Consider the following 20,016-nt stretch of genomic DNA (forward strand, 5'->3'; position numbering starts at 1 on the left):
CTTCTGATTCAGCCTGGGGAGAGCTGGGCAGATAGTTTATGTGACTCATGAGTTAGGAGGTGCTTTGCCTAACACCACTGAAAAACAGCTGAGACCCGACCCAAGGCTGCAGCAGGAGCCGTGCCCCTCTTAAAAAGCTCGGTTGCACATTTTGTGCAGTTGCACCGCTCGTGCTGGACAGCAGAGGGCTTTGCGGGAGCCGATGCAAGAAGAGCCGAATTCCCACCCAGCGTTCGCTGTGGCTGTAGCTGAAACGCTCCTGCAGCCTTTTAGTGGCCAAATAAACTTGGGAGAAATGATTTACCCTTTTGACTCAGCTATGCAATATGTCCCTCTCAGATTACTAAGCAATACGTGCAGTTTCTTTCTCTCTTTTCTCCTCCCAGCCCTCAAGTCTCATCTGAAAACTGGCACGTATCTGGAGACATTTCTGCAGATGTGCGTGGAGTTTGCCAAGCCCTTCAGAGGAGGTAGGAAGCGACACGCTGCCTTGCAGAGCTGGGGCCAGCTGTGACCTACAGGGCTGTCGGCTTATGGGTTTCAAATCAGTGCTGCTCCTGATTTCAAACGACTACTCAGCTGCAGGCAGAGCTATCGCGTGCAAACGGGGTGGCCTCTGCGTGAGCAATAGGCGCTTACTGAGGAATAAGAAAAAATGCTAATAAAAACGCTGCTGCCACCAGCCAGGGCAGCTGGATACTGACAGCTTCTTTTGAGCCTCACAACTCGAGAACATGGAACTTGATATAAGACACACAGTGCTGCTGAAAGGCAAGGTACACTGGCTTAGGGCTTGGAGCCATGTTTATGTGGCTTGTGGACTAGAGCTGATTCACACCTGGAGAACTGGGAGTGTGCAGCACTGTTTGGACATGCTTTTAATCTGAAGACATCTCTTTGTGGCTCTGGTCAAGTGCATGCTACCAAACTAACAGTATTTAATTCCCAGGAACAGTCCAGGGAAAAAGACGGAGCTCTAAACCTGAATGAGGTTTGCTGGAGTGTTGGGATTTTTTGCTGTTGTTGCTATTTTAATAGCCAGCCTGGACACTAACTGTATTTTTTTTAACATCTCTGTTTATCAAATTGGACTGGCCTGGACCACAAAGTCCAGGAACTATTCCTGAGGTTGTGCACTTTTCCTCCTGCCACATCCAAACACAGGCATACTGTTGTCCTCAGAAAGGAAAGATGAGAAAAGTCCTGTTTCATGGCAATTTTATAGAAAGGGAATTTTTTTTATCAGTTTTCTGAATGTGAGGTTGTTAACTTTGCAGATACTTGAAGTTTAAAAGGTTTGGGCATTTTTATTTATTTATTTATCTTAGGGATCAATATCTCATCTCCTTCAAGTACTGTTAGATTCATACTTGCCAAAAAAGTTTCCACTCCAAATCTATTTTTCTCTGCACGTACATAAAGAATTTCTACTTTCAGCTATTTAGCTATTGATGATTCAGAGTAAAAATAAAAAAAAAATGGATTTTTTTTTTTTTTTAGTGCTACTAAGCCTGCAATACCTGCGGTTTTAAGTGTTGTCTCAGACAGTGTACTTGAAACATTAGTTGGATACTCATTCACAGAGTGTAAATCTGTGAAGGTAAAAGTCTCTCAGTGTCACAAGTTCCTGTTTTCAGAATGGGAATAACTGACATCTTTCTTTTCTTGTTAAGCACAGTTTTGGAAACAAAAACAGGTGAGATATAAAATAATTTCCCCAGTCTAATTTTTGTTTTGGTTGGTTGTTTTTTGGGGTTTTTTGGTCAGGAAGCTCTGATCCTGCAAATTAACCCTTGCAGGAGAATTCCTGTTGCTGTTCCAGATCCCGCTATCATTAAAGCCAGTCAGTCATCAAGATGTTGGTCATCCATTTCTGATTTCAGCAAACCTACCTTTTGCTGAAAACATCTTGTTAAAAGCAACTTTGCTAAACTCAGAAACGCATTGCTTTGCAATGCATTGCTATCCTTTGCTTTGCAGATATCCAGCCACACACAAAAAGAGCCCCATTGAGAAAAATGTTTCACACCAAAAATGCAACAGGGGTAGATGATGCAGTGCTGAGATTGTGTTGCAGTGCCACTTTCTTTATTAGCATCACCTTGACCCACACCCGTGATTCCAACAGATGACCTGGAGGAAAGGGCCACTCTTGAAAAGTAGAAAACCTGAGTAATCCACTGTTTGGGGGGGTCACAGAAGGTCAAACCCCTGCTCCCTTTCAGCCTCAGTGACTGGGGGGGAGTTTGCTCTTGTACAGAATGGAGAGTTCTTGCAAAAGTTTGGTACCAAAAGTCAAATGAAAGCCATGCTATTCACCAGCACAATGGAATATTAAAAACCATAAATATAATTCTCCTTGTGAAGGTCCAAAATATTTTTCCTATTTTGTTAGTAAAAGTATCTTCTAGAGCATATATAAATATATATATATATGTGGTTTATGGTACATTTTGTCTTTCAGCGGTTGCCAGAGTGAAATCTTCTCCTTTTAGCTATGTTTTACAACAACATAATGATCATTTTTATTTAGTGAAGGTATGAGTAAAACAAGACAGGCCTATAAGACCTGAAAATGAGACAGAGATAGAAGTTAGTAATACTTATTTTATTTTGTACAAAATACTTAGCAGCAAGCTTCTTTCTTTCATTTCAATATACTTCATAAGGTCAGCATTCACACACCGAAAACAAAGCTGGATTTTTTGTTTGGTCATTGTAAAAACCCTTGCTGTCTCTGGGTTATGCTACAACTACAACTCAGGCATGCTCAGACCCTCAGCTTTCACAATTATTAATATAAACAGTTTGGAAGCCTTTAAAAATGTATACCATAAAGAAGAGTAAGAGGCTTTCCAGCTGAGCTATACACGAGTGTCACGGTCCCGGGCGGCACAGTCTTGTGCACGTGAATTATCTCAGAGACTTTGCTGGGATTTACTCGTACGGGCAGAGCCACTCACAAAGAAAGGGTATTTGCACTTCTGGAGCCATAGTTACTTCTTCCCTGCAGAGAGAAATAGAAAAGGTTGGTAACCTTAGCTGTGGCTTTACAATGTGCCAAAAGCAAAAATGTGTTATTCGCAGACTGATCAATGATAATAAATCATAACAAGAAAATCAATTGTTTCTTTGAATCAGGATTAAGAACAGCTAGAATTACTTGCAAAAATGCCACAAGCAGGCAAGAAATGCCAACACCATAAGCAGATGAACAAATTAACATCAAGCGCTATAATGTCTTTCCCATTTTCTGATGGGTGGCAAATAAAAATACAGAAACAACATAGCAACTAGTTTTTCTGTGTCAAGTCTCTCCAACGTTTAAATTAGGTTCATAAATTAAATTAGACATGTTATTCTATACTAGTTGCTGTTAAAATCGAATACTGTTTACTGCTCGTATCAATATATTACGCAATTACATTTGTGGCTTCACCAGTGGTCATTAGTTTGCCTTTGGCATACCCTGTGGGATTTTTACACAGAAGCTATTTAAAACATGTACCTTTCCCTATAAAGTCCAACCATGAAACCAGTGATTTGAAAGTATAACCTGCCAGAATTGCTTTTAAGAATAGTGTCCTGAAAACTTACAAGCTGTCAAAGTCAAATTACAAAGTTACAGTCAATGAATATGAGTCTAGACTAGACATTATTTTGTGGAGGGCGACTACTTGTACATCTAAATCCTATCAATATATAGTGTTCTGGTATTCTCTACAGCTCTCTGTGTCTGCTTTGTCTAGATGGCAGTTGGTTCCCACTGTGATCTCCAGAAGACTCTGTAAGAATTTATTGCAACAGCACCAGATGATCATATGAAAAATCTCTGGGCAAACCTCTGGCTGCTGTCACAACTTCATCCTCCATATGTTGGCAATTTTCAGGATGATTGGAAAAGTATTATTATTTATTTATAATCAGGATTTAAAAAAAAATAAAGAGAAGCATTTTGCTTGGTTGTGTTTACCTTTCCTCCCTCTCCCTCGTTCTTTCCTTTTTCCTTTCTCTTTCTCTTTCCCTTTCACTTCCCTTTCCCTTTCTGTCTCCTTTTTATCTTTCCCCCCTTTTCCCTCTCTTTCTCTTTTTTTTTGCCTTTCCCTTTCTCTTTTTCCCTTTTTTATCTTTTCCTTTTCCCCTTTTCCCTTTTTTCCTTTTCCCTTTCCCTTTTTTTTTTTATTCTGTTTGGTTTTGTTTGTTTGTTTGTTGGGTTTTTTTTTTTTGCTTTTACCACAACCAAGTTTTGGGGGAGAGGTTGGCTCTTGTGGCAATGATCATCATGGAGGCTCAGGCAATGCTTACTGTAAGAACTCAAGCTGTAATTGATGGTGGTTGTTGAGGCTATTGGGAAAGACAATCTTTATCTTCAGCGTTCATTATTCAGTGAAGTTAAATGCGTTTGAACAATGTCAAACAAAAGGCTTTGTCTGAGGTTAGAAAAAGTGGGCAAGGCATATTAAAAGCAGAGGAGTCCATCTCAGCAAACCCACACCTAACCACAAGCACATTCTTTGTCCAGATAAAACATGTAGTTTTAAACAACAAACTTTTACTTTATTTTATTTTATTTTATTTTATTTTATTTTATTTTATCCTGTTCAGGTTCTTGTAACGTCTTCATCAGCATTGTTTCCCGAGTACAATAAGTCACTGCACATCTATTGCAGTGATTTTTTTCTCTTATTATTTCCTCAGGGGAAAAAAAAAACCAAACAAACCCAACAGTGTTCATTCAAGTACTTGTTCTGGCAAAGACTTGGGTTCGTTCTGTATTTATTTTAAAACATATATGTGATTGTGTATTTATGTGAGAGAAGGCAAGGTCAAAGAATATTGTGGCTTGCATAAGTAGCACTAGATGGTGCTGTGAAGAAAAATATCTAAGCTAGCTCTCAGCAGCCTAACTTGGGTGCTGAAATGTGGAGAGCCACATTCGTAAGCTGTATAAAGCAGATATACATTGATGTTTACGATTGCACTAGATTGCTTCCTTTAGGATTGGAAAGTGATGAGAACCATAATCTGATCAGTACTCAGGAGAGGTCAAGTTCCCCAGCCAAATGCCAGAAAAATGTAGATGTCATGTATGACCTTTACCTGAGAGTCACAGATGGCCGCTCAGCCAAGAACCAAAAGGTAGGACAGGATTTTAAAATCTATGGAACATCATTGTAGAGAGTGGAACAAAGGTCTTACGGGTCTGTTGCTGTCAAAGAGGTGCATGGTAGATCTGAAGTAATTAAGGCATCAAGGTTTTCCTAGCCTGTTACAGATGCTATGAAAGCAGTACCTACGATTGCTGCTAAGAGAGAGCTTCAGGTCAGGAGGAAAAGTACTCCTCCATCCTTACTTACCCTCTTTCCTGACAGACATGATCACCTGCTCGGATGCGATGAAGAATTTATCCAGCCTCCAGCCTTTGTCTCTTTTGGGGATTTTTCCTTTGTTCCAGCTCTCAACACAGAGCATAAGCAGAGGAAAAGGTCTGAAAATGCAGCTGCGGTTTGTACTGTAGAGGCTGCAACTGCCCAGGCTGATCTGCCTCTGGAGGCAGTGGTGCTGGCTGCATGCCTTCCGGGCTGGAGCAGTGTGGCAAAGTGCTGCAGCTTACAGCTCCAAGCCATCTACCCTGAAAACAGTCCAGCCCAGCGCTCGCCATGAGATGTCCATGCACCCCATTCAGCCGCTCTCAGCTTTGCAACCGGTCGAGTCCTGAACTGACACCAATCAAATCGTCTTCCCCCAGCACAAATGGTGCGTTAGCTTGCCAGCGGGGAGGCAAGGCCAGCCCCACGAGGTGTCTATGCTCAACCCCTCTGCAACCACGTTAGACGTTTCCAGTGGCGTTGTCGTCTCCCTCGTCACCATCGATTCATTCAGAACAAGCTCCTTCTATGCTTTTTCTCCCTAGCTGCTTGGGTCTACCGCTTGAGTCTAGATCTATGAAAAATGGATTAATGCCATTTTATTTTATGTTGGTGTTATTCCTAAACTTCAAGAGGCATAATTTATTTTGCCATCTTTATGGTGTTCCCACTTATTCTTAAAGCACTTCTAAACACAGAAGATATACAGAAAGGCACTTAAATGTCTGGTGAGTGAGGTTTTTAAGTTAAAATTATGGTATTTTAATACTTTACATGCAATGATCTCTTTGTAAAGTTTTCATAATGTCACAGAAGTTTATAGAGTAAATTAGTTTGACTTCACTCAGAGTGCTAACATTTATAAATCTACAGCGCTGCTTTTCTGAATATATTTACTGCTGCAGAGAGGAAAGGGGGATCAAAGGGCTCTAACACTTATTTCTGCCATCATTTCTCATCTTCAGCACAGTTTGAGTTTTGTATACATAGCAGTTTCCTGCTCCAGAGATGTCAGAAATTATCTGGAGCCTGTTTACAGGACATTCGAATAGGATATGGACAAACCTGCAAAAGAGTAGGTACTGCATATATTAAATATTAATGGCCCACATAAGTCACGAATCCAGGTTCACTTGCAGATTTATTGTATGCTGTATTTTGCAGTGTGGGCGTGGGAATAAAACTGGAATCTGTCTTTTCTGAGTGCATTTCTCCCCCACATATTATTTTAGCCTTGACAGTAATAAAAGGAGAGAAATAAACAGTGCAATATTAGTGACCAAAAGCATCAAAACACATGAAGAAAACGTCTAATTGTAAAAGATCACCAAAGTAATGGCAACAGTAATTTCTGTTTCTGTGTGGCTTGATGCATTGAGATGTTAAATTCCCAGAGCTTGGGAGGAGTTTTGACTTCTTAATGTATCACGCCCATGAATCGCCAAGCCACCCAACAATGTGCCCTTTTGCCCCTCAGCAAGAAGAGAATCTATTTTTTAATTCGTCAGCAGCATTGCCCACTCTAGGGTACTGCTATTTGAAAAGCTCCATCAGGCTGAGTCATACCTCTCAGGAGAACTTAATGGTTTTGACAAAAAAGTTGATGTGACCCTTAGAAGTTACCCCCCCCCCCCCCAAACCCCAAATAACTAGAACCAATAATTTCTCAACCATTGTTTCTTGGCTCAGAGTTCATAATTTTTGCGAGTTTGGGAGCGGTAGTACCATGAAGACCACATCCTGCCCTTATTGTCTCAGAAATTTCCCGTGTGATTGAATAAACCACCACCACAGCAATCTGAAGAATCACAGATGCTGTATTTCTGAGTGAGAGAGGGGTGGAGTGAAGAATTTGCCGCCTCTATTATGTCTGGGTTTGGGCAACATTAAGTACGGCTGTAGTTAAACAATGAAGAAAAACATGCTGTGACATATTCTGTGAATTTAGAATTGTTGAGGATTATTGCAACCATCGGGCTTGATATTTTCTGTAGCACAGAGCAAAAATTTACCCACTTGTCTCTTTCTGGAGCCCAGCACACCTGAAGCACAGCATTCCTTCTGAAAGATATCTGGTCTTGACGTAAATACTTCCAGTGTCTGCAGAAAAAGAACAAGTCTGTCCGTGCAATAATTACTGAACACTGTTAATAATAATAGAAATCTAATGACGGCAGTGACCTGCTGAGGTGACTGACATCTGGGCCATTCCTTTGACCTACAGCAAGCTTAGCTACACCTGCCTACGTCGCTCCCGACAGCTCCAGCTAAGCTGGTTTTTAAAGATTTCCAGTGCTGGCGGCTCCACAGCCTTCCTAGGAGGGTAGCACCTCGGACACAGTTGGGCCCTGGGGGCCATATTAAGGCAAACAAACCTTATATTTCTTTTTTTAAAACATGAGAAGACAGTTTTCACCTGGCAAACTATGGGAAGTTTTAGACTGCTGCTTTCTCTGCAGATGTTGTCCATTTCTACATTTTACAACCTGGCCACTGTTAAAAATCCAAGGCTCCACCAAATTGTCTGTTTGGCTGTAATTTGAGAAGGATTTTTTTAGGAAGTGCGTTCAGTGGCTGTGGACTTTTGTGGGAATGAGAACTTCTCCATCATCTACCATGCAGACTTTGCTGTTCCTTCAAAGCCAGGGAAAGGGTGTTCTAAAGTGATTTTAAGGCTCTATCTTGTTTTGTAAGAGTTATGGAATAGAGCGATGTAATCACTTACAAGCTAAAATTCTGCTGTTACCAATAGGTGTTAAATAAATGTTATATGCTTTCTTCTGATCTTCTTCTAGCCTTATAGTCCTGAACTGCCAGTTTCATGCCTTCAGTCAAAAGAGAGCATTTAGAAAGCAAATGACCAAACAGTGGATACTTGTGAAAACCAGTCATGTTTCAGAAAGTCGCTGTGCATATATTTGGGGAGGTGGGAATTTTGGTTTTGAACATAGCTCCCTAGGCAGCTTCCTGCACAATCTGGCATTGTCAGAGAGCAAAAAAGAGATTTTAGGGGCTCACACAACTGCTATGTTTCTTTAGTCATAGAAGTACCCACGAATCAACAAAACCATGGCATTTACGAGCATCCTACCACCTTCAGTAGCGCTTTCGATGTTAGCATAGAAGGCAGAAGTGAACTTGTTAATCCTCATAAAATTGGAAAGAAATGGCTTTGTAACAGAAATTTTCAACATGTGAGGAAATAAGCAAATACACTTTTAAAACTACAGCACAGTGGGGTTTTGTTCCTTCCTATTTTTAATTATCCTTTTTATTGTCTGAGTTAAATTTTAACAAGTAATTTAGTAGAGCACTGTGGTATTTTATTCATTACTGAATTATGATCCTATCAACGATGTTACATTTGTTATTATTGTTATTACTAATATTATTATTGTATTCCTTTATCTTCATGACCACACAACACAGCTTCTGGAAAATAAGTGAATGCTAGCACTGCACCACCAGCAAAATATATACACGGAAATGTGACTAATATTTAAACATATTCACCTCTGTTCCACACCATACTTTAATATCATTTGTTTTTCTACTTTATGTGGTAATTTTATTTCTGTCCACAGGTAATTTAGAATTGCTTTCTACTTACATCATTAAACTCAGCCTGAATTATGCAGCTGGTGTCTGAGATCACCTACATTCTCACTTTATGGTTTCACTGACTCTTCTTACAACATCAACGTACTTTTAAGGAGGCAATGTAAAATATTTACTTGTAAACTCACCTGACATCTTCTGTAATATAGTCAAGGAAAGAAAGTAAAGAACGTGTGCATGCTACATAAGAATGTTACCGAGAATATTGCTGTAGCTGGACAGCAATACAGAGGACAGACTGAAACCACTAAAATGCAAGACTTAATATCAGAATTGGAATTTAGTTTTGAAAAAAGTGTTTTTCAGTCTCCTGGTATCGGAAAATAGTTACCAAGCAACACTGTAGATATTGGTAATGCAGGCAGATCTGCTCAAATAAAAAATATTCAAACCATTGTCATTATCAGGGGAGCTATGTTATTGCTGGATTCATAACATTTGGTATCTCGATATTTTCATATTCTACTCCTTGAGCAAAAATCTCCTTTTCCTGAAGAAGGTGCCCTTAATGTTACTTCTGTTAGATTAAGCTTGCAGGGATATGCACCATCTGCTGTAGTTCCACCTGTATTTTGCTGGGCTGATATAGTGACGGATGCCAACCACTGAAGGGCAAATAGATGGTGAGTACATACACAGTATGTTTGAGAAGAAACAAAGGAATAGCTTTTTCCTAAGAACATTTTTGCAATGATTGGCATGGGATTTCAGCAAAAGCCCACGTGTTCAATTGTCCAGTTATTCCTCAGGAAAATAGCAAATAAACAGGTTAGATCCAGAATTATGTCCTTGTTACCTAGAATCAGTCTACATTTTAGAGGAAGCAGAGTAGACAGCAAAATTGCTAAGAGTGTGTCTTGCAAGCTGGAAAAGAGTCATGCCACAGAGCCAGGGACCACTATTCCCTTGCGACGTGGCTTTGGGTAGATGCGCCTAGGATGTTGTGGCAGATTGGATCAAACTGTTGGGAAAAGTCATAGTCCTTCAGGTTGGCTGCAAGAAGAGCTCCTGAAAGCAGATGGCTGAATTAATGGTCATCTCCAAACACCAGAAAATTGTCCTTCTCCCTGTTGGATCCAAAGACGTGTGCAATCAGAACACCACTGGTCAGAACAATGGACTTTCATTTAAATACCGTATTGGGCTGGAGTGTGTAGGTGACACAAAGTCATGCTGTAAGCACGCAGTGATGATTGCTCCAGAACAACCCAAGTATGTAAGGTAAGTCTAGCCTAAGCAAAGGCCCTGGAAGGCCCTTTCAGAAAGGAGATTTGATTCTGACAGCAATGGAATGAGCGTATGTTTTTCAGTTCCTTGTGATGCGATAAAAAGGGAGACTTTTCATCTGTTCTTGAGAAGGAGCACAATTATCTACAAGTTATCTGGTGTCCTCATCGAGTTGTCCTTCCGGATGAAACAGACAGTAAGACCCTGCGTCTTTTGTTTGACTGCTTGAGCCAGCTGGGGAAATAGTCCTGAGACCTGTGATAGAAGGAAGATAAAATGGCAAGAATTCAGGGAAGAGCTATAAAAATATGACAGCTGTTTGGAAGGTCTGATTTACAGCAATAATACCCAATCTTCTCAACCTGTGTGTTGGACAAGTTGCTCCAAAAACTCCCTGAGCTACTCTCTGCACCTCAGAGGAGGATCTCCTGTGCTGTGCTTTTTGCTGTGTGAAACAACACAAGGAGGACATTTACCTGTGGAGTTTAGGGCATCCCATTTCCAGCTGGCACCTGACTCTATGAAACAGTTAATATCTGGAGAAAGTTGAAAAAGCTTGATCTTGGGCTGAATCATCAAGTTGTAACTGTCAGCTTCTGCAAACAGTTGTGGGGCCGGCAGTCATGAAAGGCTGGGGGAGACAGGAGGGCAGCCTGCGTTTGCTGTTACCGGTCTCCAGATTCAAGCAAAACAAATGAAGCAGCCAGGGCTGCTCTACTCACCTCAGTAGTGCAAAAAGCAGAAAACAGCAACAGCCAGCTGGGAAGGAATATTTGCTTTCTAGCTCCTCTCTCCTGTGTGGGCAAAGGAAGCTGGAGAAGCTAGCAACCTCTCTGTTCCACTTTTAAATTTGGGCTGAAGGAGATGCATCCATTTTAACACACGGCTCTGAGAACATCTTTTCAAATGGCAGCGGCACCTTTCTTAATGCAAATGCTTCTAAGGGCCACAGTTTAGATCCTCAAGGGCCGCATGCTGTGGGCAATTAAAAGGTTCTGATAAACATAAAGGCGATCTTTTATCACAGCCATCTCTCTCCATAAGCAGTGGTAAGAGTATCCCTCTTAGAGGATGATAAACATGCTAAGCTGATGATTACAATTTTTAACGGCAAACCCTGTGACAGAAAGCTACACTGCTGATCTTATCTTGCAAAGATGCTACATGCTGTATGTGTCTGAACTTCTGTCTATGCCTATCTTCTTATAGTGCAGAGAGAAAATTATTTGTTACAGTATTTGTACCCAAGTTAATTTGAGAAATCAGTGAGTAGGAGGAGAGAGTGGAAGGAGCTGGGGGGGGGTGGGGGGGAGCAGGACCCGCTGCATTTACAGCTCTTAAAAATAGCATGCAAAGCCAGAAACTCATACAAAACCGAACTAGCCATCATCCACACGCAATGCATTTCCAAACAGAGGATATCTGCAGTACTTCCCAATTATGTTCAGTTCACTGCAGCAGGTGACCCCAATTTCTTTGAAAAATCTTTATAACAGTTCTTTTCAGAAAACCTGCATGGGGTGCTGAGGATAAAAGTCAAGGCCATAGAGTTTCACTTACTTGGGCTTCCTTCAAATAAAAGTCTGTGTATTACATGGCCAGGGAGAGAGCTGGAGGACGAAGATGTGACACCTGCACACGAGCATTTAAAGCCAGTGGCAAGATGAGCTGAAGATTATCAAAATGAAATTTTGAGACGTCTGTTGTATTCACCACCTGGAGGGCCTATGCCCTGCCTCTCTTTCTTTCTTTTATTGCTCCCATACGCCCTGCGGCTGCTGTGGGGTGACCCTGCTCTTGGCAGCCTGGCGGGGCCAATGCTGTCCGGGGGTCCTGGCAGTGGTGATGTTGCCCTGCCAGCTGCTGCACGCGAGGGTCCGTCATGGCCCCCACGCCGGGGGGGACTCACCAGCCCTGGTGCAGCAGGGAGGCCTGTGCTTGCCCCAACGGCACACAGCTATGCCCTATGGCTGTTCTCCTGAATGCTTTGGCTCCTGCCTGGCCCGTCCATGGGGTGGGCTCCATGGTGTGTAACCTTCTTGGAGTGTGCCTCCAAAGGAGCTTTATGGTGAGGCCCTGGATGCGGATGGAGCTGTAGTGGCCTGGGGGGGAGCCCTGATAGGGATGTCTGTACTTGGCTAAGCGCTTTTCTAGCTGTACATCTCTGCCCTTGATAAAAGACTGGGCTCACTTTAGTTTCATGGGTGTTTTCAGAGCAATGCAATAGAGAACATGACTGTTTTTACTTAAAAATTGTTTTAGTGATGTTGACATGAAAATGACGCAATGTAACACAAAGGGCACAAATGAAATTTGCTGATGACACTGTGAGGAGGCACCAGTGTAAAGAGCATCAGGCTGTCATGGTAGGGCAACTGGATGACCTCCAGGGAAAAGGTAATAGTAGTAGAATTAAATTTTATAGTACAGAGTGTAAATGGGCTTGGGCTTGGGGACTATTATCACTTTTTTGCTTTATACTGGGAGCTCATTAGCTAGGGATGACTGACGCTGAGTAGGATCTGGGTGTATTGGCCATGACACAACTGAGAGCCACCAGTACTGTGAAAAGGCAATGGTAATCCAAAATACCTCTGACAGGATATTTTCAGTAGAGATGAGAGAGAGTTCATGCCATTTTACAAGGTACTGCTGAGACCTCACCTGCAATACTATCTCCAGTTTTAATCAGCCATATCTAAGAAAGATGAATTCAAATGGGAGCAGTTTGCAATGAAAGGCTAGGAGGTGTCTGAAAATGGAGGAAAAAAAGGTTGAAAATCACCATGCTGGAGGAAAGTGTCAAACTGAGTTGGAATTTGTCTTATTCATTACTTCATCTCTTTGTTTTGTTTTGCTTTGCTTTAGCACTGGACATTTAAATGCTAGATAAACAAAATACGATTTGTTTTACAACGGAGACTGTCTCCTCTATCAATTTGCAATAAAAACAATGTGTGTAGCTTTGTGCTAAAATGGCCAATTTAAATTGGATTCCAAAGTTATAGTTCAGTCATCAGCTTGAAGTTAGTTGCAACACGGGCCTGAATACCTAAAATCATTTCCAGTGGTCCATAAATCACTTTATGGAATTTGGAAGTGTGTACAGGAATGGTTCCCAAGCCAGCAGAAGTTAATGAAAATGAAAAAAAAAAAAAAGAAAAATAAAAAGGAGAATTTATGTATTTTCATAGCAACCTTAATTCATTGTTATACCTACTAGAACATATAGTATTCTTATGCAACCGTGATTGTACTTCATCATCCTTGTTACTCCACCACACACTTTCTGGCTAATTTACCCTCTTTTCACTGCTTTCCACACAGATGCCATCTGCATGGCGTGGCAGGCTCATGCTCTCTGACCTGAAGCTGGAACAGGACATCTTGGCCGTAAACTGAAATCAGGCAGGAGCAGGAGCCAAAACCTCACGGCTGTCTCCTCTCCCGCCCTTTGCCCTGGGTCTCTACGGAGGCCTGGAGCCGAGGGGTGGCAGGGTGTGGGGGCTCAGCGGTGCCCGAATCTATCCCCAGCTGCCCTGCGGTCAGTGTGGGACCCTGGCAGCTCGTGAGGGTGCCATCCATCCCTGGTCTGATGGTGCTCAGCTCCCACAGAGCCAGTCCGGAGACACGTGTCAGTGGGTGACTCGCGGCTTCGGCTCTGCTATATCCAGGGGATGGGAGGGAGTTGAACTGTTGCTGTTGACTGAGCGCTGTTTCCCAAAATTTCTGTCCATTTTCCATGGACTGGCTGAGGAGGGAAAAATCTCTGAGGATGGTCTCACTGGTTTTCTTCTCCACTGCTTTTCACAGGAATTTTACTTTTTTGCACAGAGATTCTATTCCTAATTCTGAAAACTGCTGCACTTCCTCATTTTTGGGATTGGGCCATCTGTTTACAACAAGAAAGGTACTGGATGTTAAAGTCAAGTAAACAGTGATCTTTTCTTGGAAGCTGCCTGGTTTCTCCAGGTTTGCATCCACCCTCTCTCCACACAAGCCTTGAACACGAGTGATGGTTCCTGTGAGATGCATCACAGTTACTTGGTCTTTTCGCTTACTGCCAAAATACCCTGTGTTTAAAGGAATTCCAGGCAATTTTGATGGAACACTTAAATAAATGAAAGGTCTAAAGTACCATTTTATTAAATAAACAACAAGTGAACAGGCATTTTCTTAAAGGCATCTCAGGGCAGGGAGCAGGCTGCAGCCCGCATGAGTAACCCTGTGTCCTGCTCTCCTCTGCCCTTTTCCTGAGGCACCCTCACAGCCTCTCCCTTCTCACATAACCTGACGTGCATCTGCTGCTTGACTAAAATTTGGGTATTCCGGTTGTGTGGCAGGTGTGAGTGTGGCCATATTTAAGGAGCGCGTGTATCTTTTATAGCATGTGACAGCGAATTCCTTCCCTGTGGTGTTATCTGTCCAGATGGCTTACCCAAAATTACTGGAGGCATTTGGGGTGTAGGAGTACCTGCATTTTGATCAGCTATCAGCTGATGTCCTGTCCTATAATAGAGGATGGGAATGGTCAGACAACCTTCCCATACCTCTATACAGCGTGCAAGCTGTGCCTCAGTCAAAAGGTTGGACTCCACTGGCCAAACTCAATGGCACTACTGTTTGTTTAAGACTGAAGAAAGTTTCAAGGCATTAGCTAGGTGATGCAGGGAAATATTTGCATTGAACATCACTGTGCACAGTCTAGAAACCACCTGCTGCAACATTTTGTAAAATATGTTTTGAGACTGAAATGCCAAATGGTATACAGATGCTAATCAGCTAAAACCATCAATATCTGTTTTCTGAGCATGGATCAGAGAACAGTATCTTGGATACAGCACAAACACACAGACAATATCATTGTCAAGCAGAGAAACTATCAGGTCATACTTTAATTCTTCTCAGCTGTCCAGGGAGTTTATTTAATCTCCAGCGCAAAGGGAGGATTCACAGATATATCTAGCTGAGGCAGGAGGGATGTTGTAAAGGCATATTTAATGACATGTTGTTAAGATTTTATCATGCCCACATGTGAGCTTGGAAATGTGGAAGGTGCAACCGTTCTTTTCCCATAGCAAAGAATATACTTTTTTTAACATAGTTTGTGATCTGCAATACATAATCTTTACTGCAGATAGCATCCTGAAGATTACAGGTTTTATCTATTTCTTGGTCAATTTGAACTCTTATTTTGTAGCCTGTGAAAATACCTGTATGCACTTTTGTACATGTCAGCCAAGGGTGTTTATCATGTTCAGGAGTACTCTCTTTTTTGCTTTTGGGAGCATCAGGGACATTTCTGTACTAGAAGATGAGCCTAAAATATTTCTAGTCTGAATCATCCCTGTATAAGCCAGCCTCAGATCATCTCCCGATACATGCCTTTCCTCCTCAGAGGTGTCAAGAGCCGATTTGGATAGAGAATGGTTTAGTTGTCTTCTCCAGCTTTGTGGTGTTCAGACATTATCCTGGAGATGAACTGTGATATTTTGCAAGGTTCACACTCAAACTGCAAAACTTGGGTATTGGCATGAAGAAAAGGGAAGGTCCTTTTGGGAGATAGCACCGACTACTTAAAAGCCAGTTAGTTTTTACTATCAAGTTTTGTAAAAAGCCCCTGCAGACATGCCACCAGTTCCTTTTCCTTAAGAATGTGCTCTCGGTATTGAAAACAAATGCTTCTTTTGCGCAGATCTGTTGTTCTGCACAGAAAGAGGGTTATCTGGTGCAGTTTCAAACTGCTTGGAAGCAGGCTTTTTTGTTGTTGTTCTGTGTTATCCTGGTCCATGACTGAAGCTCATGGGCATTGCTACACTAAAACTAAGCTAATAACAAATGTAAAAATATCCTTTGAAAAACCTGCTTCTGCAATGGTGTGTGCTGGCTCAAGTGTTTCCATTTCCTCAAATATCTTTCGGTCCTGTCACAATGCTAAAAAGAGGTTGTTGGTTTTCTTTTTAGCTACAAGCTATTTCAAATTCTTCTGTTACATCAGGCATAGAGTTTTACCATCTCCTTCACAGTGAAAATAGTGATAATTTGGCAGGAACAAAAGAGATACCAGGGTCTCTCATTTTTTGGACAACATGATGCATCAATCATGCAAGTTGCCAGCAATTTGATTCAGCTATGAGCTGTGAGTGAAACCTGATGTTCAAACATGTGTTATCGATCTTCCATGGTTTTCCTTCTGATTAAATGCCTATCGTATCCTACTTGAGCTGGGCAAATCCAGCGTGTCTTTGTGTACTGCCTATTGCTCTTCCTATATGTCATCATCTCGATTAAGACTGAGATGCTCAGTGTTGCCCGTTCCTATTCTATGCATCCACTTCTGCCTTGCAAAAATCCCCCTCTGATGACAACCAGCAAAATAAAACCCAATGATGACATAGGTGCATTGCACATCACTTGCCTTTTGGATAAACTAGACAATGTAGGTATACACGCTCCTCTGAATGAATGTGATGTATTAGGGCTTCATCTTTCCAGCACCTCTCTGCCTGAGAAACTTCCTGCATGTAAAAAGGCTTGTTCAGTTTAATGGGACAGCTCATGTTTGTAGGACTGAGGCCTCATAGTACATGGGTAACTTTCATTGACAATGACTGCAGTTATTTATCTAAATCCTTGGACAACTACAGGCCAAGGGAAAACAGCAGTACATATTGAAAAAAATGAATGTTGAATGTGTTTCTGATTAAAGTGACAGCTAATACAATATGAAACAATAAAACCCACATAGAGCCTGAACAGTTACTTTAAATTCAAATAGGCTTATTTGACCATGAAATAATATCATTAATATCAATTGACGTACACTACTGCTTTGTGATGACAACGCTTTTCACAGTGAAGAAAGTTTCCATCTAACTTTATAAGACAAATTGGAGTTTTGAGGTTTTTTAAGAGAATTTGGTGGAATAAGAAAGCCAGTGTTAATATTATTGCTTGGTTAATTATTTCAGGTACTGCTATATGATACATTTTGAGTGAATCTCTTGTTTTCTTGGGGATTTCCCCTTAGAAATCTGCAAGTTCAGACACTCACACAAAAAGGGGGAGAATTTTAAAGTGTGGCCTTTCGGGCTTCTCACTCCACCACCATCCAAACTGCGGCAGGTGTAGCAAAAGTCGCAGTTCTAAAGGTGATCAGTTAGCATTTTTTATTTCAAAAATTCCAAAGGGCAAACTTGGCTAGTTTGTTGGGCTTGTCTAGGTTTGCATATTTGTTTAAGTCTTTAATATCTCATTAAAGGTAGGGTGGGCAAGCTGCTGTCACTGCTCCTCACCCACATCAGTTCAATGCCATTGCAAACATTTCCTTATTATATTAATATCTCCCTCTAAGTCACTTGCATCAAGTCACATTTATCACAGCACTTCTTAACTCAGTAGCACAGTTAGCACTGTTACTGCTACTTAACCTTGCAGGTCGCTAGCCAAAATTTCAACTACTAAACCTAGACATATCAAAGAAACAAGTTAGCCCATCATACTCAGTTGCCCAAATATCACAGTTTCTTCTTGGCTAAAATAAGAGAGAAAAAAAAGAAATAAAACCCAACCCATATTCGCGATGATTTTATCTATGTCAGGTCATCATCTCAGGCATAAATTGCTTTGCTTGCATCTCTCTAAAGTCACAAATCTCAAGAATTAGTATGCTAACCAAGTGAAAATTCGGTACCTGCAGACAGCACTCCTGCGGGGAAGCCAAGCCCAACAAAAGCCATGCATATTTGAGGAGTACTCTCAGAGTATCAGAACGAGCAGTGAAAAAGCTGGGTGGGACAATGTTGTCTCTGGTTCTGCATTTGCTAAGTTATCTGCTGTGTGGAGACAAAATAAGACCACAGCTGACAGTGCTATCATGCCAGCTTGTTTCTCAAATCCTTCTGCTTGAGGGAAGAAGAACGTACAAAGAATATTGTTGACAGTTCTGTTGCATAATACTGCAAATGCTGTCCCTAGCTTTTCTGTAATCACTTCTGCCTTTAAACATATGATTTAGCTATAAATTATCACCCTAGCCACGAGCACTCCCTTCATAAACTCACTGAAAAGCAAATTAACCTTTTCTCTCTAGAATGAACTCTCCTATTAATATGAAAATCAATTCAGTCCTGTTTGTTTTGGTTACCCCAGCCTGTTTGCACTTCCTAAGCTGAATAGTGACTGTCTAGTTAGTCACTTAAGCAGAATTAATTTTAAGAACCAATTAAAAAAACCACCCTACCCGATAATATAGTAAGTGATGTTCTGGAAAGCTTTTCATTACTTCATCTGTGGTTTCTAATTGCAAAACAGAACATCTAATTATTGCCCGGATTATTCTATCTTGACCTTGCACCAAATCCACAGGTGATGAACATCAGTGCAGTTTAATAGCAGTCCACGTCACTTACGCACTTTTCAACTGGCTGCAGATCTAGCCCCTACGTGTTCCTGGGCATATCTTTAAGGTAATTTTTCCAATTGATGCCTTTGTCAGGATCAAACTTCCCTTTTCAGGTTGTAAACATTATTTAGCACCTGTTCTCAAGTTCCATGCATAAAATCTTACTCTCAGAAACACACGGACTTTTTATCACCCAAGGAAAAATTTATCCAAACAACAGAAGTCCACCAAGATCAAAGGAACAAAGCCTGCGTGCAGTGAAGAAAGAGCTGTAATAGAATCCAAGTGTTGTATGGGTATGGGCATACCGAGTAATGGGAAAGGTTATACAGGATTTTCCTTTGTTCTCACTTTCCTGCAGTCATAGCAGATGGTAAGGAGTATTTTCTCCTCTGCTTGTCAGGTTTCGTATCCTTACACAAAGAATTTCATCACCCTATTTTACACTATCATCTCTCTCACCAACAGGCAAATATGGTTAGTAGAAACCCCTTTCTTCTTTCTATGCTCTCACCTATTTTTTCTAGACTAAGTGACATAGCTTTGGTTCTCCTACCCCCACCGCAATCAATGAATTCCTCTTTTGTGAGGAAGAATGAAGAGCAAGATGCCGCTATATCCAGTCTCACTAAGGAACGGGTCCTAAAAAATTAAAATACACGTAGATGTCTCATAGCAGCAAAATAATTAAATCTGCAGTAAAACACTTACTCATGTGGTATCTTAGCAAAATGTCAAATTTCATGGTGGCACAGCATCAATTCTGTTCCCAGGCTCTCAGGAGTGTTGTTTTAGGCTCTTTGATGACTCAAAGGAGATTGAAGGCATATGGTTTTAGGACACTTTCAGATACCTATAAAAGATGAAAAGAAGAAAGCTGAGATTCTGTGGCAAAGGCTGAAGGTTCCTGCAGTGAGAAAAGCTGAGGAGAGCTCTGTCGCACAACTCCTGCCTACCTGCAGGCTCAGGGACAGGATGCAAAGCCACATCCAAAACCATGGCTGCAACCCTGGAACACCCCCACTGATTAGCATCCTAATTTTGGAGTCGCCCAAACACTACGTGCAACTTTCTCGTGTCTCTAGAGGTATATGACAAACTGCTCCATTTCTCAGTGGCTCATAGCAAAGCTCATGTCAGCTGGGACCTAGAAACAAAACCTTCCTCCAAATGAGGGCTGATCTGTTGGGTTTTTGGAGGACATGTAGAGGATACAGAGGCAACAGCTGTTTTCTTTTAAAATATGGCCAAAGGAGGAGGAGGGCCCACTTCTCACACAACAGCCTTGTTGTCTGGGCAGTCGCCCAACAGACAAGAAAACGAGAGTTGCTCCCATAACTGTTTCAGTGTTTTATATACTTTGGAATAAGCCAGCATTGGAGAAACACACTTGGAAGT

General features: G+C 41.5%; 1 long non-coding RNA gene across 2 annotated transcripts; it reads right to left on the reverse strand.

Moving 5' to 3' along the window:
* Positions 1-2,642: 2,642 nt before the first annotated feature.
* LOC129214364 (uncharacterized) lies at positions 2,643-18,090 on the reverse strand. Of its 2 annotated transcripts, XR_008579681.1 has the most exons (4): positions 17,908-18,090; positions 9,116-10,469; positions 7,386-7,469; positions 2,643-3,007 (listed from the first exon to the last, which is right to left on the reverse strand). It is a non-coding gene; the product is annotated as an uncharacterized LOC129214364 (long non-coding RNA). The 2 variants fall into 2 exon arrangements; XR_008579675.1 differs by lacking the exon at positions 9,116-10,469.
* Between the last annotated feature and the right edge of the window lie 1,926 nt (positions 18,091-20,016).

Source organism: Grus americana, chromosome 1 (assembly GCF_028858705.1).
Source record: "Grus americana isolate bGruAme1 chromosome 1, bGruAme1.mat, whole genome shotgun sequence".
Lineage (NCBI taxonomy): Eukaryota > Metazoa > Chordata > Aves > Gruiformes > Gruidae > Grus > Grus americana.